The sequence below is a fragment of the Poeciliopsis prolifica genome, unplaced genomic scaffold (genome assembly GCF_027474105.1).
Source record: "Poeciliopsis prolifica strain line A6 unplaced genomic scaffold, Auburn_PproV2 SCAFFOLD145, whole genome shotgun sequence".
NCBI classification, from domain to species: Eukaryota; Metazoa; Chordata; class Actinopteri; order Cyprinodontiformes; family Poeciliidae; genus Poeciliopsis; species Poeciliopsis prolifica.
The window spans coordinates 4,064-14,996 of NW_026562520.1; the positions used below are offsets into that span (position 1 = coordinate 4,064).

Consider the following 10,933-nt stretch of genomic DNA (forward strand, 5'->3'; position numbering starts at 1 on the left):
TAAAACAATCAGGAGTTACATTTTGAGAGTTTAAATCTCAGTCCCAGGCTGCGGCTGCTAATGTTCCCATTTACAGAATGTAAACGGCTCACTGAAAGTCCACCTGCAAGTTAATATTATCTATAAGATAAGACGCGTTTTATGGTCTGAACTGGAGCTGAGCGGCCGAGGAGTTTCTGCATGGAACAGAACGACACTGATTTTATCTGAACATATTTAAAGAACAGCTATGAAGGCTTATTTAGGTAGGTGTGACTGGAGCTTTTTATTCTTGGTGTATCTAATTATCTTCATGACTGGGAGGTGGAGAGAAGAAAAAACCGCATCAGAAACACGTTACAAACCAGGAAACCATGAACCGAAAACTGGACAGGATTCAAGAGAGCCTAAAGAAGCTGGGTGAGAAAAATTTAACCGATTTAACCGTCAGTCAGTTAAAGCTGCAGTGAGTAACTTTTATAAAAACGATTTTGATTTTACATATTTATTAAAACGGTCACCATGTAATGGCAGTTTGTTATGAGACAGGTAATCTGTGTTCCTCGGCCTTCTCACAGCATTAACTAGAAACAACCAATCAGAGGCAGGAGGCGGGTTTTAGTGTCGTCAATCACTCTCCTGCTGTTGCAAGGCCAGTTAGCAAAGCCCCCAATGACAGCGCAAAATGGCTTTTGTAAAGAAGAGTTGTTTGTCTGCCAGTTCACATTTAGCAGCAAGTACATGAGAATAATTGACAGCAATAAGACCCGCCTCCTGGCTCTGATTGGTTGTTTTTGGTTCATCAGATGGCAGCAGCAGATCAGGAGGAGGTGGAGATGGATTTGTCTCATAACAAACTGACAACATGGTGACAGTTTTAACAATATAAATCAATTTTATTAAAGTCACATCCTGCAGCTTTAAAGAGTAAATCCATAAAGCTTCTTTCTTTGTATTTGCTCCCAGTTGGTTTGTGCTTAGAAAACATTGCCTGATCTTTGCCTCTGAAGGAAAACAGTGCATACCTTCTGCTGTTTCTGAGAGTAAATTATGTTTTATATTTCCTCCAAAAAGAAAATCTACTAGAGAAACATGAAAAGAAAAGCTCACCAGATGAACTTTCTCCAAATAAAAACCAAACCCGGCCCAAAAAGGCACTGAAGCTGTACCCCAACTCTGAGCTGTTTGTGAAGTGGGGCGACGGCCTGACAGACGAGGAGCAGAAGGAGGCCGAAGCTCTTTTTAGGATTTATGGCTACAACGCCTTCCTCAGCAACCAGATCGCCCTTCCTGACATGAGAGATCCCAGGTAAGAGTCTCTGAAAACAACAAACGATGACGCATCTGCTGCTGGAGTCACAGATCTTCTCCCACCAACACCCAGATGTCTGAAGAAGAAATACCCCGAGCCCTGCCCAGCGTCAGCGTGGTGCTGATCTACGTTAACGAGGCGCTGTCTGTGATTAAGAGGGCGGTGCGAAGCGTCATCACCAACACGCCTCAACGCCTGCTGAGGGAAATCATCCTGGTGGACGACCACAGCACCTACAGTGAGCCCAGTTCACACTTTTTAAAGACAAATGTTGAAGCTTGCATTTCTTGAGATGTTTGAGTCACAGCATCTCAATGAGCTCTGGGCTTGACTAGGCCTGGGTTTTTACCAGCCAGTTCTCTGTGGATCTACTGGAACGTTTTGGGTCATGTTACAGAACTCAGTTCATCACCCCACAGCATGACGCTTCCACCTCAGCTTCTCAGGCCTAGTTCACACACAGCCTGATATCTGGGAAAACAAAAACATTTTATTTGTTTTCGCATTTCATTCACTTGAAAACTCTGTTTAATATTGCCAAAAATGATTTTCTATATAAACTCAAAGCACAGACTTGAGAAAATTCTGTATTTGGGACCTTTGACAAATAATGTGCCAGTAAATCCACAGACTTGCTTTGGCTTAATTCCCAACGGACATTGACTTATGTGTTATTATGGTTATATTTGTTTAAACTTCTACATCTGTCCACATATACGAACCGCCATGTTTAGTTCCAAACAGAACATTGTTTTTGTTTTGAAACAATCTGATTGGCTGATAGGTTTTATCTTAGCTCTACACTGCCCCCTATGGGCTGGCAGCGTTTTCATGTTTTTTTAAACTAATCCCGTGTGTAAAATATTTTTTTAATGTGGCTTAGACATTAGATTTACAGAGCTTTTGGTTTCATTCAGTTTCCAACATCTTCTCCTTCCAAGCTTTATTAAATATTTAGCTTATTACTTCTGCAGCTCCAATCTTTTCTCTGGATGAAATCTGCACTTCAACAGGCACCAGCATCAAACTAGATTCAAATCGCTTCCAAAATGTCAGGATTTTTTATTGTGTACAGAGGATGTCGTAGGTCAGAGGTTTTAGGGATTAACAGACAAAATGCTGAAATGTCAAAGAACAGCAAACAGAACTGGTTCCCGTTCTTCTGACTCAGGAATGTGTTTCAGACGATCTTGGGAAACCGGTGGAAGATTACATAGATGAGATTCACCAAGAAAGGCCTGGGCTTGTTAAAAGAGTCTGGCACACAAGTCCGATGGGTTTGTCCCAGTCCCGGATCAGCGGCTGGGAGCATGCCACTGGAGACGTGGTGGCCATTTTAGATGCTCACATTGAAGCTACAAGAGGATGGTACGCACAAAACACAAAGGTCCAGCATCTTCTCCAACTGAGCTGTTTAAAATGTTCACTTCATTTCCTCTGCAGGGCAGAACCTCTGCTGGCCCAGATCAAAGCTGACAGGACTGTTGTCGTGTCTCCTGTGTTTGAAAAGATCCTTCGATGATCTGCATGTGGAGAGATACATGTCGTTTGCTCAGGGCTTTGACTGGCCCTCTGGTGTATGTACGAGTTCCTCAAACCAAACTGGAACGATGTGGATGAATCACAGCCTCAGAAGTAGGTTGGAAAAATAAAACCAGGGATTATTAGGTTATTAGATTAGACTAGAGGGAAGTAAACTATATCAGTGAAGATGAAATATCAAAGAGCCAGATCTCTGTTACTATTTTAAAAAATTAAACATTTTAAAATCATATCCAAAATGTGAGAAAACAAACAAAACACAAAGAACGGCAGACAGAAATGAGCAAACAGTAGCAAACTGTGGCAAACTGAGCAAAGTGTTTATCAGAATCTGAACCAACTGGATCACCAAATCTTGACTTTGTGGTTTTTAATGGTTCTGAACGGTGAACTAAAGTTAGCTGTGCTAAAGCTAAAGCACTAACCATAATAATTAGCTGTGCTAATGCTAAAGCACTAACCATAATCATAGCTTAGCTATGCTAATGCTAAAGCACTAACCATAATCATTAGCTATGCTAATGTAAAGCACTATACTCAAACGAACTTAGCAGAAGCTAATGCTAAAGCACTGATATACTAAATTCAACCATTTTGATACCTTTGCTTTTGCATGTAGAAAAAGAACCAATTAGTTGTGTAAAAATGCTTATCATGCTAAAATATTCATAATCAATTCATTGAAATGAACATTTTTAACGTTCAGCCCTGTTCTCGCCCTCAACAAGGTCAGGTTTGTCATTTCCTCCAGGAACTGATTCTTCTTTCACTCGGGGTTTCAGTTTTGTCATGATGATATTTGCTAACTCTGTTGCTAATTTGGCTAAATGACCACAGTATGGCTTCATATTTTAAAATCAGCAGATTTAAAATTATTTACTGTGGAACTACAGCAATGCATTCTGGTACAAAAAAAACGTAATGTCCTGCACTTCATTATGGAGAATGTGAGGAGAGGAAACAGAACTGCTGCACAGCGATGTGGAAAATAAAACATCATTTCTCCTGTCAGCAGGTAAAACTGTTGTCACATAACAGCCAAATAAAAACTGATTATTCCACCCTTTATTATCAGATCCACACAGATCTGCTTTGCTTCCAGCCTGTTCCTGCGTTGTCTGTGCGTTGCAGCAGGCCGGTTGTGGCAGGTTGTTCTCAGACTCTGATCCTGGTGCAGGAGTCCGTCTGTCATGGGAATCTTTGCAGCAGATCGAGGATTTCTCGGAGAAATCGGAGGACTTGATGGAGGCATGACAGTTTACGGAGGGGAAAATGTGGAGCTCGGGATCCGCGTGAGTGTTGGCAGCAAGAAAAACAGTGGCTGACTGGATAAGAGCTGAACTCTGACCCCTGTGTTGACTGCCCAGACTTGGCTGTGTGGAGGAAGCGTGGAGGTGGTGCCTTGCTCCAGGGTCGCTCACATCGAGAGAGCGCACAAACCATACGCTCCGGATCTGAACCCGTCCATGAGGAGGAACGCGCTGAGGCTCGCAGACATTTGGTTGGACGAATACAAGAAAAACGTTTTTATTGCCTGGAACGTCCCTCTAAGGTCAGCAAAGGTCAAATTCACTTCATTCTGGTAAATTAACAATATTACAGAGAAGAAAATGAAACAAAAATACTTTAGAAACTCAAAAAAGAAAAAGACTTTTCCACCGTATTCATAGACAAGTACACATACACACATTTATATTTAAAATAATATATATATATATAATATATATATATATATATATATATATATATATATATATATATATATATATATATATATATATATATATATATATATATATATGGACTGGAAACCCTGAGATCAAAGTGGGAAACACCCCCAAAGGTGGTGGAGAACGCCAGAGCTAAGATCCTGTGGACTTCCAGATCCAGACAGACAAAATGGTAATGGCGAACCAACCAGACATTGTCGTAGTGGATAAATAACAGAGGAAAGCCGTTGTGGTAGATGTAGCAATACCAAGTGATTGCAACATCAGGAAAAAGGAGCACGAGAAACTGGAGAAATACCAGGGCCTCAGGGAAGAACTGGAGAGGGCCTGGAAGGTGAAGACCACAGTGGTGCCTGTGGTCATCGGGCCCTCGGGCAGTAACCCCCAAACTGGATCAATGGCTACAAACAGATACCAGGAACAACATCAGACATCTCAGCCAGAAATGTGCAGTCCTTGGCACAAGCCAAGATACTGCGCAGAACCCTCAAGCTCCCAGGCCTCTGGTAGAGGACCCGAGCTCAGAGGATAAGAACACCCGCGGGGTGGTGAGAAGGGAATTTTATATAATATATATATATATATATATATATATGCATATACATGGTTACGCAATAGAGATAAATCATTTCAATGCTCTTTTAAAACTCACCAGAAAAGCACATCATTTGAAATTATCACTCAATTTATTCCAAAGTTTCACACAGTGACTGAAATCGTCTCGATTTCACTGAACATTTTTCTTCAAGCTGTTCAAATGAACAAACCTCATGAATATATTTACTCTCTCAACTAAATCATTTCTGAATTCCAGAAGGAAGACGATGTTCAGCGTTTTTCACATGACTTCCAGTATTTTTATTTGAACAATGTCTCTAAACTTTAAAGTATTACTTTAAATAAGGAGTTTATATGTTGTCGCAATATAAAACTTTAGTAATAAGCATAATTGCTTTTTTTGTAACTTAATATCTGAATAGCTCGAATAGAAAAAGCAAATAAATTTTATTTGTTTTTCCTCATATTTCTGAGCAACATGACAAAAAGGCCATAAACAAAGAGAATATTAGCCTTTTACATTTATTAAATCTTTTAGATTTTACAATACTGCAATGTTATTTATTCAATATGAGGCTTCAGCTCAGTGTGTTGTCAATATCATTAGCTAACTGAAAGAGCAAAGTTTATCATTTCTGGTGAGTCGCACTAAAACACACCTGGACATACCTGGACAAGTTAAGATCTGAAACCCTCCAGGGTTTCAAACCATCAACTTAAAGTAACCTCAGATATTATGCCACTCCCGTTAAATTAAGTTAATGTTGTTTTAGTTCTTATGTTCAACCTGTATTCTTTTAATGAATTTTAACTCTAATCTATAATTAGTGATAATAATAAACAGAAAAAAATGCAGGAATATGAGCATCACTCTAATAATTATTCATCTGATTTGGTTTCATCTTCTACATAAATTTTCAAGTGTAAAACTTTAATAAGCAGCTATTTGATGTTTGTAAACAGGACCACGGTATCGATATTGGTGACGTTCCAAGAGGAAAAACCTGAGAGAGACGCTGAAATGTAAACGTTTCAGTTGGTACCTGGAGAACGTTACCCGAGTTTGGAGCGATGGACGGCATCCTGGGCTACGGCGTGGTGAGAACTGCTCACTACCTCACTGCTCACTACCTCACTATCTCACCACCTCACCAATCACCGCCTCACTACCTCACTACCTCACTGCCTCACCACCTCACTACCTCACTGCCTCACTACTCACTACTCACTACCTCACAGCCTCATACCTCACTACCTCACCGCCTCACACCACCACTACCTCACTGCCTCACTACCTCACTACCTCACTGCCTCACCACCTCACCGCTTCACAGCCTCACTACCTCACTACATCAACCGCCTCACTACCTCACTGCCTCACCGCCTCACTACCTCACGCCTCACCGCTTCACCGCCTCACTACCTCACCGCCTCACTACCTCACTACCTCACTGCCTCACCGCCTCACTACCTCACTACCTCACTGCCTCACCGCCTCACTACCTCACCGCTTCACCGCCTCACTACCTCACCACCTCACTACCTCACTGCCTCACTACCTCACTACCTCACTGCCTCACTGCCTCACTACCTCACGCCTCACCACCTCACTACCTCACTGCCTCACTACCTCACTACCTCACTGCCTCACCGCCTCACCGCTTCACCGCCTCACTACCTCACTACCTCACTACCTCACTACCTCACTACCTCACTGCCTCACCGCCTCACTACCTCACCGCTTCACCGCCTCACTACCTCACCGCCTCACCGCCTCACTACCTCACTACCTCACTGCCTCACCGCCTCACTACCTCACTGCCTCACCGCCTCACTACCTCACCGCTTCACCGCCTCACTACCTCACCGCTTCACTACCTCACTGCCTCACCGCTTCACCGCCTCACTACCTCACCGCCTCACCGCTTCACTACCTCACTGCCTCACCGCCTCACTACCTCACTGCCTCACCACCTCACTACCTCACCGCCTCACCGCTTCACCGCCTCACTACCTCACCGCATTCTCAAACATTCTCATTATAACTCATTAGTTTATTAATCTCATTATTAAATGTTATTAAAACCTCAATATCTTCCGTTTTAAGTCATAACAGTAAAACAGCAAATTGATGAGAAGTGACAGAGAAAACCCTTCAGGAGAAACTTTCCCTTTTCAATAACTTTTATATTTTGTTATAACATGAAAGTTTCTCATTATAGTGAGATGAGAAAACAACAAAACTTGTTATAATGGGTAGCAACAACAAATGTATCGTCAACTGGCAATAAATGAATATTTACCCATAATAGATCAAAAATCACTCGCTAGCTTTTTACTATGTATTTTAATACTGCTAGCGTACTCCTGCTAGCTAGCCTGGGTGCATTAGCCTCAACCATCTCAAGCCACAGAATGTCATGCTGCGTCAGGCTTGAACTTTTCCTTTACAAAAGGAAAAGATAAAAACTCAAGTTTTTATCTTGGACCTCAAGAGGAACGATTCAGAGTCAACACTCAGCTGCATAAACAGGATGAGCTAATTCTGCCAAAAATGCTAATGAAATTACTGTTTTTAAGACCACTTGAACTTTTATTTGAATGATTTTAAGACACTTTCAGACGTTAGTCTTAGATAAATGAATTCAGGATGTTGGGATGGTTCTCTGACCCGGATCTCTGCTCAGCTGCAGAACAGCCTGGTGAAGCAGCAGTGTGTGGATCAGGGAGACGTTCCTGGCAGCATCCCGGTCTTATACGAGTGTCACTTTGAGGAAACGCAGGTATCACAGGGAATCATTAACACAAGCTCTTGCTGAATTGCTACTGAGTCCAAAACATGAGCCGGTTTCTGTCCCTGCAGAAATGTTTCTACAACACAGAGGCTGAAATCATCATCGGCGGCCTGAGATCCCATAAGTACAGCCGGAACCGCTGCCTGGTGGATCCGGGCTCCGGAAGCGTTCCCACTCTGCATGAGTGCAACACAGCAAGGCTGAACCAGTTACACATGAACTGGGACTTCAAGCAGGTGAGCTGGGAGCACTGGGAACAATGAGAACAGTGGGAACAATGGGAACAGTGGGAACAATGGGAACAGTGGGAACAGTGGGAACAATGGGAACAATGGGAGCCATGGGAACCATGGGAACACTGGGAACAATGGGAACAGTGGGAACCATGGGAACACTGGGAACAATGGGAACAGTGGGAACCATGGGAACAGTGGGAACCATGGGAACAGTGGGAACAATGGGAACAGTGGGAACCATGGGAACAGTGGGAACCATGGGAACAGTGGGAACTATGGGAACAGTGGGAACTATGGGAACTATGGGAACAGTGGGAACTATGCGAACAGTGGGAACTATGGGAACAGTGGGAACAATAGGAACAATGGGAACAGTGGGAACCATGAGAACAGTGGGAACCATGGGGAACAATGGGAACAGTGGGAACCATGGGAACAGTGGGAACAATGGGAACAGTGGGAACAATGGGAACAGTGGGAACTATGGGAACTATGGGAACAGTGGGAACTATGGGAACAGTGGGAACTATGTGAACAGTGGGAACAATGGGAACTATGGGAACAGTGGGAACTATGGGAACAGTGGGAACAATAGGAACAATGGGAACAGTGGGAACAATAGGAACAATGGGAACAGTGGAACCATGAGAACAGTGGGAACCATGGGAACAATGGGAACAGTGGGAACCATGGGAACAGTGGGAACAATGGGAACAGTGGGAACAATGGGAACAGTGGGAACAATGGGAACAGTGGGAACCATGAGAACAGTGGGAACCATGGGAACAATGGGAACAGTGGGAACACTGGGAACCATGGGAACAGTGGGAACCATGGGAACCATGGGAACAATGGGAGCCATGGGAACAATGGGAACAGTGGGAACCATGGGAACACTGGGAACCATGGGAACAGTGGGAACAATGGGAACAGTGGGAACCATGGGAACAGTGGGAACAATGGGAACCATGGGAACAGTGGGAACCATGGGAACAGTGGGAACCATGGGAACAGTGGGAACAATGGGAACAGTGGGAACCATGGGAACAGTGGAACAATGGGAACAGTGGGAACAATGGGAACAGTGGGAACCATGGGAACAGTGGGAACAATGGGAGCCATGGGAACAGTGGGAACCATGGGAACAGTGGGAACCATGGGAACAGTGGGAACCATGGGAACAGTGGGAACAATGGGAACAGTGGGAACCATGGGAACAGTGGGAACAATGGGAACAGTGGGAACCATGGGAACAGTGGGAACAATGGGAACAGTGGGAACCATGGGAACAGTGGGAACCATGGGAACAGTGGGAACCATGGGAGCCTTTCTGTCTGTGATCTGAAATCGTCTCACAAATGAAAACTCAAGTTTTTATCTTTGGACCTCAAGAGGAACGATTTAGGGTCAACACTCAGCTTCAGTTATTACAGCTAGAAACTAGAGATCAGGATGACCTCTGACCTGAGCCTTCACAGCCACATAAAGACAGTTACAAAGTCGGCCTGCTATCATCTGAATGTCCCAGCAACATCTAGAGAAATGCATTTGTTTTGTGTTTCCATCACTAATGTGCACAAATCTGTTTCAATATTTTGTTAATGTAAAAAAAGAAGCAATTTTGCAGTTGCATTAAATAGGATATAAAATTAAAACCACATTTGAATAATAATAATAATATCCATCTTGTTCACACAATAAGCTTTTATTTATAGGGTAAGTAAACAGATTTAAACACATGATCTATATTCATAATTCATCTCATCATCTATCAGCCAATCAGAGGAGACGTTGGCGTTTTGTTCAGGCATTGCGGCAGCAAGCCCCGCCTACTTGGGAGGGTTTACATGTGAAGTGTTTTGGGGACGTTGGAGTCGGCCATTTTCCAGAAGAGCGGCGATTCGGTACGTTGGAAAGACTCAACGTTTTATGAACTGATGCAGTGAGAGATCCGGTGGATCCGGCTACAACAAACCATCATCCTCCTCCACTTCCTGTCGTTGTCTTTGTCATTTCTGCCAGTAGTATCATCCAGTTGTTGATCACAATGTTTCCATCGCAGTTCAGCAAAATGCATCTATTTGAAAAAACACTTTATCCCATTACAAAAACCTTGAATGAAAAATCATGAGATTTTTGAAAGCCGCCGTGTTTCCACTAAGTAAATTTATTTTGTAATTTAAATTTGCTCAATTCTTTGGTTAATGGAAACGCAGCTGCTTTAAATCCAGACTGAACCCTGAAACATGAACCAAGTGATGATTTTATTGATGGCACTTGATGTAATGTCTATTACTGGTTTCCACCATCGTTGACTGTATGATGCCTTGTTGCTGAAATGTGCAGTGCTAATAAACTTGATTGATTGATCATTGTTCGATCAAACCTTCACAGGGCAGAGAAATAAGGAACAAAGCCACGCGGCGATGTCTGGAGGTCGCTCCGGGAGAATACCTGGACTACCAGTTGGTCATCCAGCGCTGCACCGGCCAGAGCTGGACCATCCAGAACCTGGTCACCACCGCCTAGCGCCGCTCAGCCACAGCCGGGACTCACTTCATAAAAACAGACAGACGGTTCAGGACCTGCATCATCTACCTTCACCTGCAGCCAGAACCTAAATAAAGAGGCGAGTTGGACATCTGATCACCTGACCAGGGTGTCTACCGGGGACGGTGTGTCCTCTCTGGACAGTGGACGGCAGATGGATGGTGTCTCTGGTGCTGTAGTTTTATATTTGTGCTTGTAATTGAGAAGTTAAAGTTGTAGAGAAAAGTCCTA

At 43.4% G+C, this 10,933-nt stretch overlaps 1 pseudogene; it reads left to right on the forward strand.

Annotated features, from left to right (window-relative positions):
• Positions 1–330: 330 nt before the first annotated feature.
• LOC129355764 (probable polypeptide N-acetylgalactosaminyltransferase 8) lies at positions 331–10,703 on the forward strand (annotated as a pseudogene).
• The last annotated feature ends 230 nt before the right edge of the window (positions 10,704–10,933 follow it).